The sequence below is a fragment of the Megascapheus bottae genome, chromosome 14 (assembly GCF_031878675.1).
Source record: "Megascapheus bottae isolate mThoBot1 chromosome 14, mThoBot2.hap1, whole genome shotgun sequence".
Classification (NCBI taxonomy): domain Eukaryota; kingdom Metazoa; phylum Chordata; class Mammalia; order Rodentia; family Geomyidae; genus Megascapheus; species Megascapheus bottae.
The window spans coordinates 22,664,942-22,685,919 of NC_143522.1; the positions used below are offsets into that span (position 1 = coordinate 22,664,942).

Sequence of the window (20,978 nt, forward strand, 5' to 3'; positions counted from 1 at the left end):
CAGCTGGTTGTAAATGACTTAACTAGAGCCACAGAATTTACATGAGGACAGATACTAAATATCAGGTTAATTGGCTTAAGGACAAACTATGGCTGGTGACTAAACACTCAACACTTCCATTTCTTCCTTCTTCTGACACTGATTTTGGCCAATCTAACCATCTCATATAAATGGAATCTTATGGTATGTTTTCTAAAATGTCCCCATGACTATTGTATCTCTTCAGCTCAAGGCTACCAGCCTGGCCCTTGAGCTACAGTGCCCCTTCCAGTTTTCTAATGGTTAATTGGAAACAAATGTTTCCTGTTCTTTAGTGCCTGGGTTAGCGTTGAACCTCGATCCTTAGATCTCAGCCTCCTGAGTAACTAGGACTACAGGTGTGAGTCGCTGTGCCTGGCTGTGATTTCCCTTTTGTGTGTGTGTGGGGGGGGGCAGTTCTGGGGCTTGAACTCAGGCCTGGGGTACTGTCCTTGGGCTTTCTCAATTCTAGCATTCTACCACGAGCCACAGCACCACTTCCGGTTTTTTCTGTGTATGTGATACCAAGGAATCAAACCCAGGGCTTCCTGTATGCTAGGCAAGCTCTCTACCACTGGGCAATTCTCCTGGCCCAACACAATACCCTTCTTTAAGGCTGAGTAATATTTCTTGCATTTATTTCTTAGTAGACACTTAAGTGCTTCTACTTTTTCCATTTCTTTTCCATTATTGTGAATAATGTGTTAGAAAAGCTATGATAATATTTGCACAAGTTTTAAGACCCTGAAATGCTATATCACATTACATTTCTAGCTACAAAGCACAAGGACTCTAGTTACTGCACATGCCAAACACATTATTATCTGGTTTTGATTGTTGTTGTCATTTTTTTTATTTTTATGGTAATAATAGGCTTTCTAAATGATGTGAGATAGTGAATATTATGTTTTGATTTGTAGTTCTTTATTCATTAACAATGTTTAGTGACTTCTCAACATTCTATATCTTTGGAGAAATACCTGCTGAAGTTCTATGTCCGTGTGTGTGTGTGTGTGTGTGTGTGTGTGTGTGTGTGTGTGTGTGTGTGTGTGTGTGGTGTGTCCATACAGGGCTTGAACTCAGGGCCTCAGTGCTTTCCCTGAACTTTTCCATTCAAGGCTGGCATTGTATCACTTGAGCCATAGCTCCACTTCTAATTTGGGGGATAGTTAGTTAGAGATAATGGGCTTTGAACTGCAATCTCAGATGTTAGCCTCCTGAATAGCTAGGATTACAGGCATGAGCCACCAAGACCCAGAGAACATCTACACTTGACACATGCCCCCAGAAGCCATAGAGTGGAGGCTGGGAAGAGGATGAAATGGCCCCTCTCTATGGTGATTTCCCCAGCCCTGAATTTGTCTATTGGTTCACTCTGGCCTCTTCTGGCCCCTCCCTGGTTGGTGGGGTATCAGCTGGTCTTCTCACTGCATAAAGTGGTCTGGCTGCATCAGTTCCCTCCAGTTTTGAGTCATATCTAATGTGCCAGGGGCTCAGAAATCAAATAATAGAGTTGATTAGCATTTTGAAAAGGTGTCCCTGAGCCAGACGTATGGACTTTTGGATGCCATCAATTGTTGGTCAATCAGCCTAGAGCCAGTCACCTAATGAATAATTTGCCTACAATTTAAAACCTTTTGAGCCTTTCACCATGGCAATATCCTTTGATTCCCTGTACCTCTCCCATCTCTTTGGCATCATAAGATAGCTAAATCAAGCATTCTGTGAACTACCCAAATTGTTTCTGCATTTTAGTTTATGCTTAATTTTAATTTTTTAACCTCACTTAATTTCCCCCCCAATACTGGAAAGGAAAGTAAAAACACTCAAATTGGAAGTGAATTTTTGGTGAACTCATTGGCTAACAGACAAAACCAACATCACAAGTAAGAGTTTTCACATCTAATTTTATTTTTTTTGAAGTACTGGGATTTGAACTCAAGACCTTGAGCTTGCTAGGAAGGCATGAGGCTGCTAATCACATCTTCAGTCCTGTTTCTCACTGGCTGTTGTTAGGATAAGGTCTTTCTTGCTTCTTGCCCAGGCTGGGATATCAGGCATACTCCATCTTCCCTTCCTTTTCCTTCCAACTTCCCTTTGCTAGGAAAAGTACAAAGACATTATCATTGTCTACAGTCACCCTGTAGGGGCAGTGCCCCTGTAGAGGGCACTGAATCTAATTCCTTCTAATTGGCTGCACATCAGCGCCTCTTACCTGACCTCTAGTGACCCAGCACACTGCTCCATACAGCCAAGTGGCCAAGCTCTTCTACTTTCACAAATGAGGGAGACCAAACACGATTTGTCTTTCAGGGCTTCGTTTCCTTTACCTGTCATAATGTCCTGCAGTTAGAAAACCTAAAGTCTTGAATATATTAAGCAGAGACCAAATAATACCAATCTAAACTTAAAAAAAAAAAAAGTATGTTTAGTTCTTGCACCTCTGGCCAAGGTTGTAGGCACTTAGGGGTTGACTGGGTGCTGCCACGAGGACTGGAGCTCTTCTAACTTCACCATCCCCTGCCTGCCCTTTTTCTCCACATGGTATGGTTCCCAGTGGCTAGTACCTGGCCCTGGTCTTCAGCAGAAGCAAGGCAGGAAGAGAATGGGAAGAACTCCTTGTGTGTAAGGCAAAAACCAAGAAGCTGGCCCAGCACTGGGAGCTCACGCCTGTAATCCTAGCTACTCAGAAAGCTAAGATCCAAGGATGGTGGTTCTAAGCCATACCAAGCAGGAAAGTCCTTAAGGCTTTTTTCTTATCTCCAATTAATCAGCTCAAAGCAGGAAGTGAAGATGTGGTTCAAATGGTAGAGCACCAGCCTTGAGCAAAGAAAATCAAATTAGAGCCATAAGCCTGAGTTCAAGACCTGGTACTGTCATCTACAAACAAACAACGTCCCCCCAACCAAAAAAAATGTTGTCTACCTAAAGTGTGAGAGTTCTGCTACAGAAAGAAATGTTGTCTCCTGGGACAACATCAGTTGTTTTACGTTGTGTTTAATTTTCCCACATTTTTTTTTTAGTGCATCCTAATTTACAATGTGTGTGGTGGGAGAAATCAGTTTGCTGTGTTATTTCCATACATGCATATAATAAACTTTGACCATAAAAATAACCAAAACATTGTCAACTTTGTGAAGATCTAAATATATATTTATGGGTAGAAATATATGCAGAAATATTTACAAACATGCTTTGGGAAGGATAAGCACTAAATTCAACTTTCAATTGTATCTTTGATGTTTGGTTCTTAAAATTTGAAACAGGTACCCTGAAATGTCCTTTACTGAAGTCAGCCACAAGAATGTTTTTGCTTTCTGTATTAAGAATATGTCATATAAAGCTGGGTGCCGGTGGGTCACGCCTGTAATCATAGCTACCCAGGAAAATGAGATCTGAGGTTCAAGGTTCAAAGCCAACCCAGGCACGAAAGTCTGTAAGACTCTTATCTCCAATTAACCACCAAAAAAACCTGAGAGTGACGTTGTAGCTCAAAGTGGTAGAGCTTTAGTCTCGAGCTGAAGAGTTCAGGGATAGCACCCAGGCCCAGAGTTTAAGTCCCACAACCCTAAAAAATAAGTCATATAAACCAGGCATAGGTATCTCATGCCTGTAATCCCAGCTACACAAAAGATCCTGGTGCAGGAGGAAGACAGCTCAGGCATAAAAGTCCTTGAGACTTCAGCTCCAATTAGCCAGCAAAACGCTGGACTGGAGATGAGGCTCAAGTGGTAGAATTCAGGCTATGAGTAAAGCTTGAAGCTCTGTGTTTAAGCCTTAGTACTGGCCCAAAAAACAACCCCCCCAAAAAAATCCAAAAGTCATTTTTAAAAAATTGGCTAAGTTCCTGAGCATCTATCTTGAACATCATAACCCAGGACATGATAACTGCTCAGCCATGTTCATCTCTGCACTATTCACAATAGCCAAATGATGGAAACAACCCAGATGCTCTACTGCAGAGGAATGGATACAAAAAATATGGTATGTATATATCATATTTATATATATGTATACACACACACACACATACACACACACAATGGAATTCTACATAGCCAACAAACAAGATAAAATAATGGCATTCGCTGGGAAGTGGATGAAATTACAGCAAATCATGTTGAGTGAGGTAAGTCAAGACCAAAGGAACAAAAGGTGCATGGTATCCTTAATATGTGGATATTAGATCCAAACAGTATAAGAACAATGACTCAATATTCGGGTACCCAAGGTTATAGACATGGTCTTGGAGATATAAACATAACTACATAGACATAAAAATCTATGATAGGATATATACGCTATAGACATAATGTTATAGATTGATATGTATCTATGACATAAAAACCCTCAGCTTAATTTTAATTATGTTCTAGATCTATGTGCTAGTGATTGTACATAGAGATTCCCTTCTTGAATACTTGTTTGTTAAACATGACATTAGAAATATGATGTAAAAATCAATGTTAATAAAATCTTTTTTAAAAATTGGCTAAGTTGGTGGGTACCATTGGCTCCCTTTAATCCTAGCTATTCAAGAGGCTGAGATCTGAGTATCAAGATTCAAAGCCTGCCTCGGCAAGAAAGTCCATGAGATTCTTATCTGCAGTTAAACCACCAGAAAATGGGAAGTGGCTCAAAGTGGTGGAGTGCTATCTTTGAACGGAAAAGCTCAGGGATAGTGCTCAAGCTATGAGTTCAAGTCCCATGACTAACCAAAAAAAAGGGCAAAGTTGAACATTATCACAAGTTCAGCTACTGCAATTTGAAGTACAGATTTGAAATGTAGAATATAGGAATTATAGTGTGTGTGTAGTGTGTCTCACAGAGCAGCATCTCAAGGCCTAGGAAATGTCAAGTGCCTTAGTGATTTATTCCTTCAATCCAGCCTGCAGACAAAAGCATTGGCTCCCTGCATTACCACCTTCAACAGGCATCATGCAAAACACACACACACACACACACACACACACACACACATTTGGACACAACTCTACAACTGAGAAAAGCCTCATGTGTGTGTGTGTGTGGTGTCAGTATGAGAACTTGAACTTAGAACCTCCTGTTCTCACTTGACTTTTCTTGCTCAAGTCTATCCACTTGAGCCACAACTTCACTTTTAGCTTTTTGTTGGTTGATTAGAGAGAAGTATATCATGGACTTTTCTGGCTTTGAACCTCAATCAGCAGATCTCTCTCTCTCTCTCTCTCTCTCTCTCTCTCTCTCTCTCTCTCTCTCTCTCTCTCTCTCCCTCCCTCCCTCCCTCCCTCCCTCCCTCCCTCCCTCTCTCCTTCCCTCCCTCCCTCCCTCTCTTTCTCTGCCAGTCCCAGGGCTTGAGCTCAGGGCCTGAGCACTGTCCTTGGACTTTCTCAAGGCTAGAGCTCTACCACTTGTGCCACAGCACCACTTCTGGCTTTTTTTCTATGTATGTGGTACTGAGGAATTGAGCCTGGGTCTTTGTGCATGCTAGGCAAGCACTCTACCACTAGGCCACACTTCTGGCTCTAGGGCTGATCTCTCTATTCCTCAGGTGGAGTTACAGCTCCTGCCAGCAGGGACAGCCACGATGACCACCACTGGCCGCTTCCCTCTGATGTTTGACATGTACTGCTTCTGTCTTATCAAAAACAAGCCCAGCACCTACTGCTAACATTGTTCTTCCAATATGATCAAGATGCAAATGAACTGAAAGGAAAAGAAGAAATCTATACAGCTGCTTTTTTATCTGAACACAAAACACCATTTTTTTATTTAAAAAAAACATTTACGCAAGTTTTCTTCATTTCTCACATTCAGTTAGTATACAGTTGGCATTTTCAAAATTCAAACCTGATGTAGATTTGGAATTCAATGAAGCACATTGGAAGACATCTGAATGCAATAAGGAAAAAAAAAAGCTCTAGCCATATGCTACTGGTGCATGAATTTGAATATTTGAAAGGTAATCTAGAAATAAGAATGCTTCCAATTCTTCTTTCCAACCATGGTAATTCATAGCAACCACAAGTTTTATAGATTTTTTTTGGGGGGGGCCAATCCTGGGGCTTGAACTTGGGGCTTGGGCACTGTCCTTGGGCTTTCTCAAGGCTAGTGTTCTAACACTTGAGCCACAGCACCACTTCTGGCTTTTTCTGTGTGTGTGGTATTAAAGAATTGAACCTAGGGTTTCGTGAATGCTAGGCGAGCACTTTACCACTAGGCCACACTCCCGGTCCCCCACAAGTTTTATAGATGGGGCACTTCCCCCATGTGAGAGATGATAGTAAGATGAAGTCAGAATGGCCTTCCATTGTAGGCTGGCTAGTTTAAGTATGATTCTCACTAACCCCCTGGGCACTGGGCAGCCATCTTTACTTGCAAGGGAGGGAGGAACAATTTATCATATCAGACCCATCAGATCTACTTCTTACTTCTATTTAGTTACATGGCCACAGAGCCAATTTCACTCTCCACTTGCTCTGACATTTGTTCGCACCTGTCTTGGACATGGAAGACCCCTATTGTCCCAGCTGGGAAAGTTCCCCAACAGTGTTTGGTTTAATCTTGCTCAAGACTGTGTTCCTGGACCAGGCTTCTAACTAGGTCATTGCATCACAGAATTCCACAAGCAACTGACATGTCCATTGTGGCACAGGACCAAAATCCATGGCACTAAAATAACTCATTCACCAAGCCACTTTTCAGGGTCCTAACCCAGGCACTTACAGAGTGGTAGCATCCTCAAGAGGTAAGGAAATGCTGCATGTTTTGCTTCTTTTGCTTTTGGAAATGGAAGTGGATATAGATTTGTGACAGAAATAGGCCACCTTTTACCACCTTGGGGATAAGATAGCAGAGCAAAATGGCAGCACTTCTCCTGGGTCTCTCTTGGCAATGATTCACAATGGATCCATGCTTTCTCTGGTGGCTTTAGAGAGGTCCAGAATAGAACATAAACTACAGCACTCTGAAGGAAATGGTTGGTTTGTCCACCACAGCTTTGACTAACCTCCATGATCTAACCCCAGCCTAGACCCAAACAGAGCCAAAGCTCCAAGGCTGAGAGAGAGAGATTTTTGAGGCATGGCTTCACATTGTTTAGGAGAGACTCTCTCTTCTTGGTATGACCTTTTCATAAGATGATACATTACAGAATTTCCTCTCTCACCATAGCAATCTCTGCCAAGAGAAATACGAATGAAGAAGGACCAGTGGTACTGCTTCTAAGAACCCTCAACTAGCTCTGGTCCCCAGAATTCTAGGGGCCCAGTGCCCTCCAGCCCCCTGGAATTCCAAAGGCGGACATGAGACTGTCATGAGCTACTTCCGTCTTTGGAACAGTATGTCTCCCTGGCATCTCAGGTAATCTTCAAACTAGACCATGAGTTACAACATAAGATGAAATTTTAGAAAAGACATGTGATGTACGAATGAGCAACTTCTGTGGTTTTTGCCTGGTTGAGTAGTGATGGTCAAATATTCTCTCTACAGCCTACCACAGACAGACCAAATGAGTTGCTGCTGTTACTGACTTGCTTGTGTTGATCTGGAAGTTATTTAAACTGTCACGGCTTATGAAACACTGTCCTTGAACCCACCTGTTCTACAGTGGCTGCTCAACACCCAGTCTACCCAGAAAGACCTTTAGAAGCATTCAAGATCTGAAGAACCCCCTGTTAGCACGGGGCTGATCCAGGGAGTAAGGTAGACCCTGACCAGTTAGCCAATTGGTACTGTCAAGTTGTTCCACCAAAAAAAAAAAAAAATGGCAGTGACAAATGAAGACTATGGCTAACTACAATCATTGGCAAGGCAAAGAACTGATAAATCTGAGAATTTGATCACATTTAGAAACCAATGCTCAATAATAACTCCATAGCTGAGCAGGAGCTTTGCTACAAAGGTCTTCTTATTTGATTACCAACCATACATCAACATGCCTTAACTCTATTGTAAGGAGAAATTCTAAACATATTCAGAAAGAGATCAGCCCTAACTTTATTTAGGTCACACTGCTGACACACACAAATAATGGGAAGTGGGTGGCTAATTCAGAAATAGCAAGGAAAGGTCAATTCCTAGTTTATTTCTTAACTCACAGTAATTTGGGGTAACACAGGCAATTTGGCAACAATCTACTCATCGACACAGATGCCATTAAATAAATAGAAGTAGAGAGATTCATTTAAATGCATTTTTAAACAGGCTATGCTAGTCTGTAGTGACTCAAACCTAGAAGTCATATGTTTAAGAATAGTTTTCAAAAAACCCATCTACATAAAGCCTCTGAATCTACCTACAAAATACCAATGATTATAACCCCATCACATAAATAAATGGTTGATATTCATGCATGTGATGTGATTTGCCCAAAGCCCTTGACAAGTTAGTACTAGTTCAGTGAAAATGAGGCCATGAGACCCAGGCTTTATACCCAGACCACTGAACTGTGTGCTTTGTCTTGGAAGGGAAGGTAGGCCAGGTACACATCCAGTCATTTCCATGCAGTACCTATGTGAATTATGATAGCTGGCATTTCCACATATCCTCAAAGGCAACCACCCTTCCTGCAGCTGGAACCACTGGGCCCACTGGTTTGGGGAAAAGAGGATGAGAACTCAATGTACAGGTGAATCCCCAGGTATGTGGTCCAGTACGAACATCTGCTCTGCTGATAAGTACACAGAGACAAGGCTGGCCCCATTCTTGCTGTGGAACTAACCTTGGACATTCTGCCAGGGTGAAAGCACACCTTCTCTGAGCATCTGGAAGATGCAAGGCTTCTGAATACACTTTCTCTGTCTACACAGTCCCACAGAACACTTGGTCTGACCCATGGGGATGGTGGTATTGAAAGATCCTTACTCAGTAAAACAGCAGAGGTAGGCCCTGGTGACTCACATCTATAATCCTGGCTATGCAGAAGGCTGAGATCTGAGGATCTCAGTTCAAAGCCAGTCTGGGCAGGAAAGTCTGTGAGACTCTTATCTCCAATTAACCAAAAAAGCCAGAAGTGGAGTTGTGACTTAAGTGGTATAGCCCTAGCCTTGAGCAAAGAAGTTCAGGGCCAGAGCACAAAAATGTAAACAAAAAGGGCAGGGGGGGGAGGGGAAGGAGGGAGGAGACAGAGACAGGGCAGAGTGTATACCATCCTAATCTGCTGGCAGGTAAAAACGACAAGGAAGCCGAGGTTAACTGAGATCCTAAGTTGAGGTGCTTTGAGCGGCCCTTAACTTCTGAAGCCCAAAGCTACAGACAAGTCTGGAGCAGTATACTGTGGAGATCCTTGTCCCTGCCACACGCACACACCCGCAGGCCTGGGAGTGACAGCTTCTGCTTCAGCAGGGCTCAGGTGGTGTGGGGGGGGGGGGGGCAGGTAGGCGCATGCGTGTGTGCGCACATGTACTGGGTGCAGTCCATTAGCTTTTTTGCTCAACCACTTTCATCATTGCTTTCTGTTGGCTAGTTATAGATCATTTCATGGACTTTCCTGCCTGGACTGGCTTCAACCTACGAACCTCAGATCTCAGCTTCCTGAGTAGCTACAATGACAGTTGTGAGCTGCTGGGGCCCAGCCTTACATTGGCTCTGTTGAGATACAGAATACCTTGTTCCCAAAAAACCTCCCACTAGCATCTAGACCCTCTGATTCTGACATCTTTGCTGCTCTGAGTGTACCCTCTACCTTTTTCCTTCTCTCATCCTGTTGTGCCCTTCCTGGGTTCCTTGCTATTCCTAGAGAAGGCCAAGAGCCAGCCTTGCCCTTCTGGCTTAAAGTATGGTGGCACCTTCCTGTCTCCCCTTCCTTTTCCTCCTTCACTTCTCCATAGCACAGCTGACTCTGCAGATTGTGTGCATTGTCTGCCTCCCACATGGATGCCACCCCTCGTTCACTGCTGTACCCCAGTGCATGACACTTAATGGGCACTTCACTAATTGCTGGATGGAGAACAGATTGCATTTCTAAGGTACCAACTGCCACCCTCCAGTACTGTGTGGAAGTGTTTGCTTACATCCATGCAAACGGTATTTTTGTCAATCTGCAGAAATCACTTCTTCCACATTTCCAGAGGATCCGTGGCTACAGATTGCAGGGGATATTTTTATTCTTTCGTGCTGCGTATGGGCTTTGTGGAGAGAGGCATTCCCCATCTTCTTCACTCTCATTCATCAGCAGCCAGATGGGCTTTCTCTCATCCTCCTCTTCCTCTTCCTCCTCTTCTTCCCAAGACCTACACAGATGAGAGACAGACCAACCAACATCGCCAGGCTAGTCCCTGTGTGCCAGGCACCCCCACATTGGCTCTGCTCTGTGTTTCTCTCAGAGATTTTAGTGGCGTCTAAAGAAGGGCTGTGGAAAACCAGGGATGACATTGAACAAGGAAGAGAAAATAACCACAGGGCAATCAAGGCAAAGAAATGCTAGAAAAAGAGTGGCATGTAAGGAAGAAAGAAGAGAAAGAGGAAGTTCCTAACATCTGAGCCATGAGCACTCATCTCTCCCCACAAGCAGCCAGAACCATGGAGCCACCTTTCTCAAGGTGTTCTGCTCATCTCATAGACAGCCAGCTGTCATAACAGACTGGCCCTTGGTCTCTGCATCTATTTGTCCTGAGACCTCAGAATCTGTAGTTGTAACCTGGTGGTGGAACCCCCTTGACCCCAGGGTGAAGCTGTGTAAATCATATATCCAGACAGTGGAGGGGGGGAGAGGGAGGGGAGAGAGGACCTCAATGAAGTACCAAGGAATGTGCCTTATTGCAGAAATTTAAAGCTCCCCACTGAAATAGACATTATCTATAGTTGCCAGACTTTATGGATATGGAGACTGAGGCTGTGACACAGAGGTTCGTCCAGGTCACATATGTTCTTAGGAGCAGAGCTGGTGCTAATTATCAGGACAACACTCATTCTGTTATTCACACTGGCTCACGCAAGTACATTTAAATTTAGTTCATCACACATTCAGCTTGCGCTTTCGAGGAATTTTATAGTCCCCACTCCATCTGTCAGTCTACTCCCTTTCCTTTAGTCAGTGCTCCCTGTGTTTCTGTCAGTTGCACTCTCCCAAAAAGAAGAGGAAGGGGTCCAAGAGTAGAAATCCACAGCCATCTGTTCATCACTTTGACAACTCAGAGATGGCGAGATCACCCACTGCTGCCTAGCTCCCTCTTCTGCAGGGCCAGCTCTGGACCTCACTCCACTCCAAGCAAGGACAGAGATTTATAGCCACTAAGAATCATGGCCATCGCTGTCAATGCAGGGCAGACACAAAGGCATTAGGTATGATTTTTCAGAAATGCTTTAAATACAGCGGAGTCGGGGGCAGGGGGGAAGACGAGATGACTTGCGCCTGTAATCCTAGCTACTCAGGAGGTGGAGATCTGAAGATTGCTGACAGAAGACAGCCCTGGGCTGAAAAAAATTCATGAGACTTATTTCCAATTAACCAGTAAGAAGCCAGAAATAGAACGGTGGCTCAAGTAGTATAGCACCAGCCTTGAGTGACAAAGTTAAGGAAAAGTACCCCGGCCCTGAGTTCAAATCCCAGCAGTGACACAAGTGAGGACACACACACACACACACGGAACCAATGAGTCAGAATACATCTAATGGGGCTCAATTGTCAAGTCACATGTGTAATGAGAAGCTGAAACTTTAATGTTTTAGAATGCCGAATAATGAAGGTGGAGGGGTGCTGAGGATGCTTGCAGGGCTGCCATTGTGACTGCTGGCTTGCCTCTGGGCCCCCACAGTGAGCATGTTCTAGTCTCAGCCAGAGAGCCTTGGCCAAAAGCCACGTGGCTAAAAACAGCTTATAGGGTTTTCTAAATGCTCCCAGGTATGAAAACAAAACAAAAGCAATCCTCAGCAATTAAATTTCCATTGGTCCAAGAACAACAGTGTCTTTCATGCACAGGTGGTGTGTTTTGGGGAAGTAGAGCACACCACTTTTGTGGCAATACACCTACACACAGAAGGGAAACAGAGGTGTGTATAGACATGGTGGGGACACTCTCAGACAGCTATCATGCCCAAAATGCTTCAGAGACTCTGAGCCTTAGAAAAATGGAATCCAGCTAAAATTCTACCTCTCTCAGCTGTCTTGGTTGTTGTGATCTTTTATATCCTTAGCTAAGCCAGATAGAAATGGAAGTTTCCAGTTTATGTATGAAAGAGAGAGACAGACAGAGAGAGCGAGTGAGCCAGCGAGTGAGAGACAGAGACAGAGACAGAGACACAGAGACAGAGTCAGAGACACAGAGAGAGAGAGAGAGAGAGAGAGAGAGTGTGTGTGTGTGTGTGTGTGTATGTGTCCCTAAGCTTGAATTCAGGGCCTGGACACTATTCCTAAGCTTTTTTGCTCAAGGCTGGCATTCTACCACTTGAGCCACAATGCCACTTCCAGTTTTTTGCTGATTAATGGGAGATAGGAATCTTACAGTCTTTCCTGCCAGGGAAACTGCTTCAAACTAGGATTCTTAGATCTCAGGATCCTGAGTAGGATCACAGGTATGAGCCACCAGAAGCCATGCTAGCTTTCAGTCTTTTAAGATGTAATAGTAAATAATTGGGCATGGTGGCCCACATGTATAATCCTAGCAACCCAGGAGGCTGAGATCTGAGAACATCTATTTGAAGACAGACTGGGCAGACAAATCTAATAGCCTCTTATCTCCCAGAACAAATTTTCTTTCTGTTGCAACACAAGGTCGGATTTTTGTTTATCTATTGATTGAGGCAGTACTGGGAATATTTGAACTCAGGGCTTCATACTTTCTAAGCTAGGGTGGTGTGTTGAGCTGCACCCAGCCCTGTTTCTCAAGGGTTTTTTTTTTTTTTTTTTCAGAACAGATCTGGCTTGCAGTCTTTGCACTTGCCTAAGCTGCAGTCCACCTACTTCAACCTTCGCCTAGCTGCTAAGATGACAGGCATGTACTGTTGCTTTTCTCCATTGAGATGAAATCTCATAGGTTTTTCACCCTGGATGGCCTTAACACATAGATTCCCCCAAGCTTAGCTCCCACATAGATAGGATGGCAGGTGCATTCCACTGTGCTTAGCTATGGGCTTAAGAAGAGGTCTCTGAACTTTTCTGTCCAGACTGGCCTTAAACCATAATCCTTCCTTTCTCAGCCTCCTAATTACTGAGTTCTGACTTTTGTGATTAAAATGCCACTCAGGAGCCAGGACATTGCAACAATATTTAGGGACCTCCCAGTCACTAAATGGCAAAGCTGTGTGCAGAGCATCATGTCAGGTTTCTCTTGGAAAAGATGCTTTGGCCAGGTGTCATTCTTCTCTCTCTATGGAGCTGGGCTTCTCTCCCACATTTCCCTGGGATGGACTTGGTCACGTGACCTCTAGTTGGTGCTATCTCTAAGATGGGTCACAAATGACTGCAGATTTGAGGGTGTTCTCCCCTGAGAATCAGGTTCCCCAACCTAGCATGTACCTCACTCCCAAGGCAGAACAGACAGCTTACAGGGGATGGAGGAGCATACACCTATGAACATAACACAAATATGATAAGAATTGGATGGATCTTGTGCAAATATACACCGCCTACTACTCTTTTTTTTTTTCTGGCTTTTTTCTATGTATGTGGTACCGAGGAATCGAACCCAGGTCTTCATGCATGCTAGGCAAGCACTTTAACCACTAGGCCAAACTCCCGGCCCACCTCCTCCTACTCTTGTTCCTCCTTTTCCTCCTCCTAATTCTTCCTTTTCCTTTTCCTACTTTTGTGGTGCTAGTACTGAGCTTTGAATCCAGGGCCAGGTCCATTAACTTTTTCACTCAAGACTGATGCTTTACCACTTGATCCATAGCTCCACTACCTGTTCTTTGCTGGTTAATTAGTGGTAAGTCTGTGGACTTTCCTCTCCAGGCTGGTTTCAAACATAGAACCTTAGATCTCCTATGGTCAATTCCTGCCCTGTTAGCAAGTTCAGCAGGGGTGAACTGGAGTGCTATAAAAGAGTCAAAGACAGCTCATGTGTATTGGTCCCTAAGGTCATTTATTTCCTCACCTAAGGTTGAGACCTGTTAGCTCAGAACTATTTGTATCAACCTCAATTTTTTACATATGCAAGTATTCCTTTTCCTTTAACAGTCAAAGCAAGCAGATTCTTAGCCATTTAGAACCTACCTATTTTGCATACCCTGCAAAACTATGCTCTTCTGCTGGCTGGTGATAAGATAGAGCCTTTGTGCTTTAAAGCCCCTAAGTAGTAACAGTCTTGGAGCAATCTGACCCAGAGACTGCAGCGTGGGCTGCTCATGGACAGATAGCACCTAGACACAAGGAATCCATGCCTCTTTCACTGGCAATTCCCTTTTCTTCTTCCGTAAGACTCTCTACAGACTATTTCCCTGAGGGACAGTCATCCACAAGTCTGCACACACATCAGAATGTCCCCCAACAAAGCCCTGTGTATTCTTCCCCACTTCCTTGTTCATTGATCAAATATCTTGAACTTCTTATCCTAGATTTCCATGTTTCCAATCAGAACTCTGTCCTCTGGGCAGACCAATCAGATTATTTTGGGGGGAATATATTATGTAGAGAATTGGAAATAATAAGTTAAGACACCCAAGTATCCTTATACTATGTTCTTTCTCCTCTCATCCCACCCTTGCAAAGGAAATCTAAATTTGTTTGAAGGGTCCTCTGTTCATTGAGGTGATACCATGTTAATTAGTTTTAGCATTATGAACTTAGCATAGATGAATTTCGATGACTGGTTGCTAGGGGAGAATGACTGATAAAAAGGGATCTAGGAGTTTGGGAGTATGGTCTAGGGGAAGACCGTTTGTCTAGCAAGCATGAAGCCCTGGGTTCCGTTCCCTGGTACCACATACACAGAAAAAGCTGGAAGTGGTGTTGTGGTTCAAGTGGTACAGTGCTAGCCTTGGAGAAGCTCAAGGACAGTGCCTAGGCACTGTTAAACCCATGCCTGGCAAAATAAATAAATAAATAAATAAATAAAGAAAGAAAGAAAGAAAGAAAGAAAGAAAGAAAGAAAGAAAGAAGAAAAAAAGAAGAAGGGATCTAAGAGCTGGTATCAGGTCTTAAAAGAATGAGCTCTTGCAGGGCACCAATGGCTCATTCCTGTAATCCTAGCAACTCAGGAGGCTGAGGTCTGAAGATCGTAGTTTGAAGCCAGCTCAGACAGAGAAGTTTGTGACCCTCATCTCCAGTTAACCATCAGAAAACTGGGAGTGGCGCTGTGCCTCAAAATGGTAGAGCACTAGCCTTAAGTGATAGGCCTCAGGGACAACACCTAGGCCTTGAATTCCACTAACAACTAAAAAACAAAAACAAAAAAAATGTAGAATATCCTTTGTTAGAGAAATGAAGGCCCAACTATATGCTGTTTACAAGAAACGCAAATTACATAGCTACAAGTAGGTCAAAAGTAAAGGGATGAAAGAAACAATGCTGTAGTAACAGAAATCATACCAAACCTGGAATGGTTATGTTAATGTCAAAATAGACTGCAAATCACAACACTTTGCCACAGTTATGTCTCCAATTTCATGATGGCAGAACTGTCAGTTCATCCAAAGACTACATTAACTTCAACATGTTTACATACCCAAGAACAGGGTTTCAAAATACATGAAGGAAAGTAACAGAACTGTAAAGTGAAAAAGACATATCTATAGTCATAGCCTAAAATTCTAGAAATCTCCTCACAATAATGGAAAGAACAAGTAGACAGAAAAATCTGTAAAGATTTAGATCATATTAAGTGAAGTAAGCCAGACCCAAAGGAACATAGGCTCAATACTTTCCCTCATTTGTAATAATTAGTACACATCTAGGACTCTCTTAGCAGAGGATTACAATAGCTCAAAACCTAGGTACATAAGTTCATACAGGATGAGACTAAATGAAAGGATCTCTAGGATAAAGAAACAAGAGCTTTATCTTATGTTAATTGTTGTTCATAATGTACAGTGTTATTTCTCTTCTCTTTTTTTTACCCTTATGGTTAATCTCATATTGTTACTGTATCTGACTTTATTACCTGGTATATTATATATACGTTTATTTATCTGAAATAGGATAGGGAAGGGGGGGAAACAAGATGATTGGGAGGGTGGGGGAAGGGTAATGGGGACAAAAACATGAGAAGGGGTATCAATGTGTGAGAAATAATGCACCTGCTACCTGACAAATGTAACTGTAACCCCTCTATACATTATCCTGACAATTAAAAAAAAAAAGATTAGAAGATTAGAACACCACCATAACCAAATCAATCTAATGTCAAAAACAGTACATTCAACAACCAAACACTACACTACATATTAAAGCATAAAAAGAACATTTAACATTATAGTTCACATTCTGGGGCCATAGAACATTTTTCAATATATGCAATATTTTTCTGTAAATATAAAAGGATTTGAACATGATCTCTGATCACAGTGAAATTAAATTGGGAACTAATATTAGAAAATGTATAAAATTCCCAAACATTTCAAATAAAATAGAGTAGTCTACTTTTATCTGCGCCCTTAGACACCAGCAAATACAACAAAAATTCCTAGGTACAACTATTTTTTCCATGCTAGTCCTGGGACTTGAACTTGGCCTGGGAGCTGTCCCTGAGCTACTTTTGCTCAAGACTAGAGTCACAGCTCTATTTCTGGCCCTTTTCTGAGAGGTGTATGGAGATCAGAGTCTCACATACTTTCCTGCTTGGGCTGGCTTCAAACTATAATCCTTAGATTTTAGCCTCCTAGGTAGCTAGGGTTACAGGCATGAGCAACCAGTGCCAGTCAAGAAATAGATTTTTTTTTAAGATTTTTAAAAAGAATAAATAAAAACCAAAGCAAGTAAAAGAAAAGAAATGGTAGAATGGGAATAAATTAAATAGAAAACAAGGTAAGAAGAAGTCAATAAAACCTGTAGATGGTCCTTGGAGAAGATCAAACTGGTAACTCTAACAGGTGTTATTGAAGGCAGGGAAGAGATAAAAAACCAAATAACAGTTATCAGGAATGATGATGATGATATCAGTATTGTTAATAGCCCAATATGGTCTAGAGTATAGTGACAGAACACTATGAAGAACAACTTTATGCCAATACACTCAGTAATTTAAACTGAATCGATGAATCCCAAGACACAAACTAGTGAAGATCAATCAAAAGAGAAACACATAAACTGAGGAGATGAATTGGGAAGAATGGCGGAAGTATAACAATGAAAGTATAATGATGAGAATGCAGAAAGTACAGTGCAACAGTCAAGATGGCTGGTACTTATAAACTGATTTGTCAAATGGCAATGCCATTGTACAACTACTTAAAGATAATAAAAATATAATTTGAGAAAGAAACAGAGGGGCCGGGAGTTTGGCCTAGTGGTAGAGTGCCTGCCTAGCATGCACGAAGGCCCAGATTCGATTCCTAGGTACCACATAGAAAAAAGCCAGAAGTGGAGCTGAGGCTCAGCCTTGAGAAAGTCCAAGGACAGTGCTCAAGCCCTGAGCTCAAGCACAAGACTGGCAAACAAAAAGAGAGAGAGAGAGAGAGAGAGAGAGAGAGAGAGAGAGAGAGAGAGAGAGAGAGAGAGAGAGAGAGAGAGAGAGAAAGAAACAGATCATATGAATAGGCTTGCAACTATTAAGCCTAGAGCCAGGCTCATGCAATTATGCAAGAGGGTAAAGTAAAATAAAAGTTAATCAGTTGGAAAGGAAGAAGTAAAACTATTTCCATATTGTGTAATTGTCTTTGAAAAGAAGTGAAAGAATCCACAAGAGAAACAAAAAGTCCTAGAACTGATGAGTTAAGCAAAAAAAAAAAAAAAAAAGGAAAAGGAAAAGGACATAACAAAATGAAAAGACAAGTCACAAGTGGAGGTAAAATATTTGCATAGCCAGTATCTGACAATTAAATAGTATCTACAACATTTTAAAACTCTTAAAAATCATGAATTAAAAATAATTTATGATATATGAATATAATTGAGAAATAAATATATTTGATAGAAAATATAATAGATAAAAATACTTGAACAGACACTTTCCTAAAGAAATGAATGGTGCATAAGAGCATGAGAAGAGAGCTGGGCACCTAGTGACTCACACCTGCGCTCCTAGCTAATCAGGAAGCTGAGATGTGAGATCTGTCTGAGGATTGCAGTTTGCAACTGGCCTGGGCAGTAAAGCCAGCAGTGGAGCTGTAGCTCAAATCTCAAGCAGATAAGCTCAGGAGGCATGCCAAGTAAATCTCTAAATGACATCCCAGACACACCTACTCCAAGGGCTACCTTTAAAATGACTTCTTATACCCCATTTAGGCAAAGATAGGAAGTAAATGGAATCCTCATACACTGCTGGTAGGAATACAAAATGGCACAACTTCTTTGAGAACTATTCTAGCAGCTTCTAAAAAAAGTGAAACATATGCCCGCTACTCAATCAGTCATTCTAATGTAATATGTTTCCCTAATAGAAATGGGGACTTATTTCCATGCAGAAATTTGTACACAAATGTTCTCAGCTTCTTTATTTGTGATAGTCAGAATCTGGAAGCCACTTAGCTACCCACCAAACTGTGAATGCCAAAATAAATGGTAAAATCTCCAAGCAACGGTCTTAGGAGAAAGAGGATGGGAGAGAGGATGACAAAACGTGTATAGACCTTAAAATAATTAGGCTGAAAAAAAGAAACCATTTTGAACCCCACGGGGGGGAAAATACATGCTATGAGATTCTGATAGACAATTCTAGATACTGCAAAGTCATCTGTCGTGACCTGTCTAGGTGTTGGAGGGTGGAGAGAAATGGGTGGGGAGATTGCAAATGGGAATGAAGAAGCTCTTGCAGGTGTCAAAGGAAAATTCCTTAGAGCCTTTGAATTTAGTAGAGTTTATTTGAGCAAGGCCTCACAAAACACAGATTCATGAATCTGGCAACTCCCAGATACAAACAAGTTCTGACAACTCCAGCCAACCACAAACCCAAGTAGCATTTATAGAAACAGAATGGGGGTATTGAAAACAACTTATTGGCTGTAGCTTAACTAATCATCCAGCCAGCTGGTGACAGCTCAGTTAAAGTCACATGCTGTGTCTTAAACATATCCACATCATTTCCTAGTTCACACAGGATCTGTTATAGGAAAACGTTTAATATTCATTTCAGTTAAACTGTGTTACCTGCAAACATACAAACATACATCGTTAGGTTAAATAGATAAATAAGGTGTATCTTACTGTGATTGGGGATCCTGTGGCTTATTCCTGTAATCCTGGCTACTCATGAGAATAAAATCTGAGGATAGCAGTTCAAAGAACTTCCAGACAAATTCACGAGACATTTATCCTCAACCACCAAAAAGCCAAGAGTGAAGGTATGGTTCAAAGGTAGAACACCAACCTTGAGCAAAAAAGCTACGAGACAGGGGCCGGGAGTTTGGCCTAGTGGTTAAAGTGCTTGCCTAGCATGCATGAAGACCCAGGTTCGATTCCTCGGTACCACATACATAGAAAAAAGCCGGAAGTGGTGCTGAGGCTCAAGTGGTAGAGCTCTAGCCTTGAGAAAGTCCAAGGACAGTGCTCAGGCCCTGAGCTCAAGCCCAGGACTGGCAAAAAAAAAAAAAAAAAAAAGCTACGAGACAGCATCCAGGCCCTGAGTACAAAGCCCAGGACTAACACAAAGGAAACAAAAACAAAGCTTATGAACAGGACATGTGATAACTGAATGTCATTTTCTGAGCTTATTATTTAAAATGTCAAACATTTTGTAATGTTATGATGCTTTATAGGTATTGGCTTTAATAAAAAAAACATTTCATTTTCTCTACAATTAAGGAAATACTGAAAAATTCCTTTCTGAATGATAAAGAATTGAAACAAACTCATTTAAACAAGTTCAAATCTGGTCAGATTGACCACAACATGCCAGGAAAAACACTGACAGACAGATTACAGTAAAGACCCAAGAGTTTTCATTTCTTTAGGACTTTCTCTCTTTTGTCCTCAGACTTTGTGAAATATCAGTGCATTTAAGATGTTTCAAGTTGCATTAAGCAAAGCTTCTCAAATGTCCATGTGTGAGCTCATTTCGTGAAGGAGCTTGGGGAAATATAGCTTCTAGTGCTGTTGCTCTGGACTGTCTCGACTGCAGCCTAAGGTATGTTTTTGTATTTTCCCTACTCAAGGCCATTGCTCTACCACTTTGAGCCACAGCTCCATTTCTGGTTCTCTGATGGTTAATTGGAGATAAATGTCTCATGGACTTTCTCATCTGGGCTGGCTTTGAACCACGACACCAGATGTCAGCCTCCCAAGTAGAACTACCAGCATCCAGCTTTTTTTTTTTTTTTAATCTATTTTTGATGCCAATATTGGGGCCTAAGCTCAAGGTCACCGTTTTTTTTGTTTTTTGGTTTTTTTTGCTCTACCACTTGAGCTACAACTTCACTTTTGACTTTTTGTGGTTTACTGACGGGTCTCATGGACTTCTCCACCTGGGTTAGTCTCAAACTGCCATCCTCAGATCTCAGCCTTCTCCCTAGCTAGGATGGCAGACATGAGCCATGGATCCCAGCTAAGATTTGGCATTTATGACAGGGTCCTGGCAGCCAGAGCTGATCACATATACAGCTGGTCCAGCAAGGACTTAACTTCCATGGTTCTCCAAGTTTGCTCACTGTATCAGCAACTTCACCATTAGCAGTACTCAGGGAACTGGAGATTTAGGTCCCAAAACAGAAACTCTGATGAGAGAGACAAGTGGTTGGTGAGGAAGCCTTCCAGGCGATTCCAGCATGCCGCTGATATCTGAGAACTTTAGAAAATGAACAATAACCCAGCACAGCTGGCAGAAAGCAACTCAGTTTGAAAAGGTCTGCTCTGCTGTTTTAAGAGAAAACCATGGAAACTTCAAGACACGGCCTAGTTATAGCAGACTTATTTTAAACCAGAATGTGTTTATGTCTTTCAAAGGACATCACTG

General features: G+C 42.2%; 1 protein-coding gene across 1 annotated transcript in view; it reads right to left on the reverse strand.

The window, feature by feature from the left end:
- Foxn3 (forkhead box N3) overlaps nt 1-20,978 on the reverse strand; it is a 289,121-nt gene that overhangs the window by 265,521 nt on the left and 2,622 nt on the right. Inside the window, exon 2 of the mRNA XM_090344682.1 lies at nt 10,011-10,229. The gene's annotated coding sequence lies outside the window, so the exon portion shown is untranslated. The remainder of the gene's footprint in view (nt 1-10,010; nt 10,230-20,978) is intronic.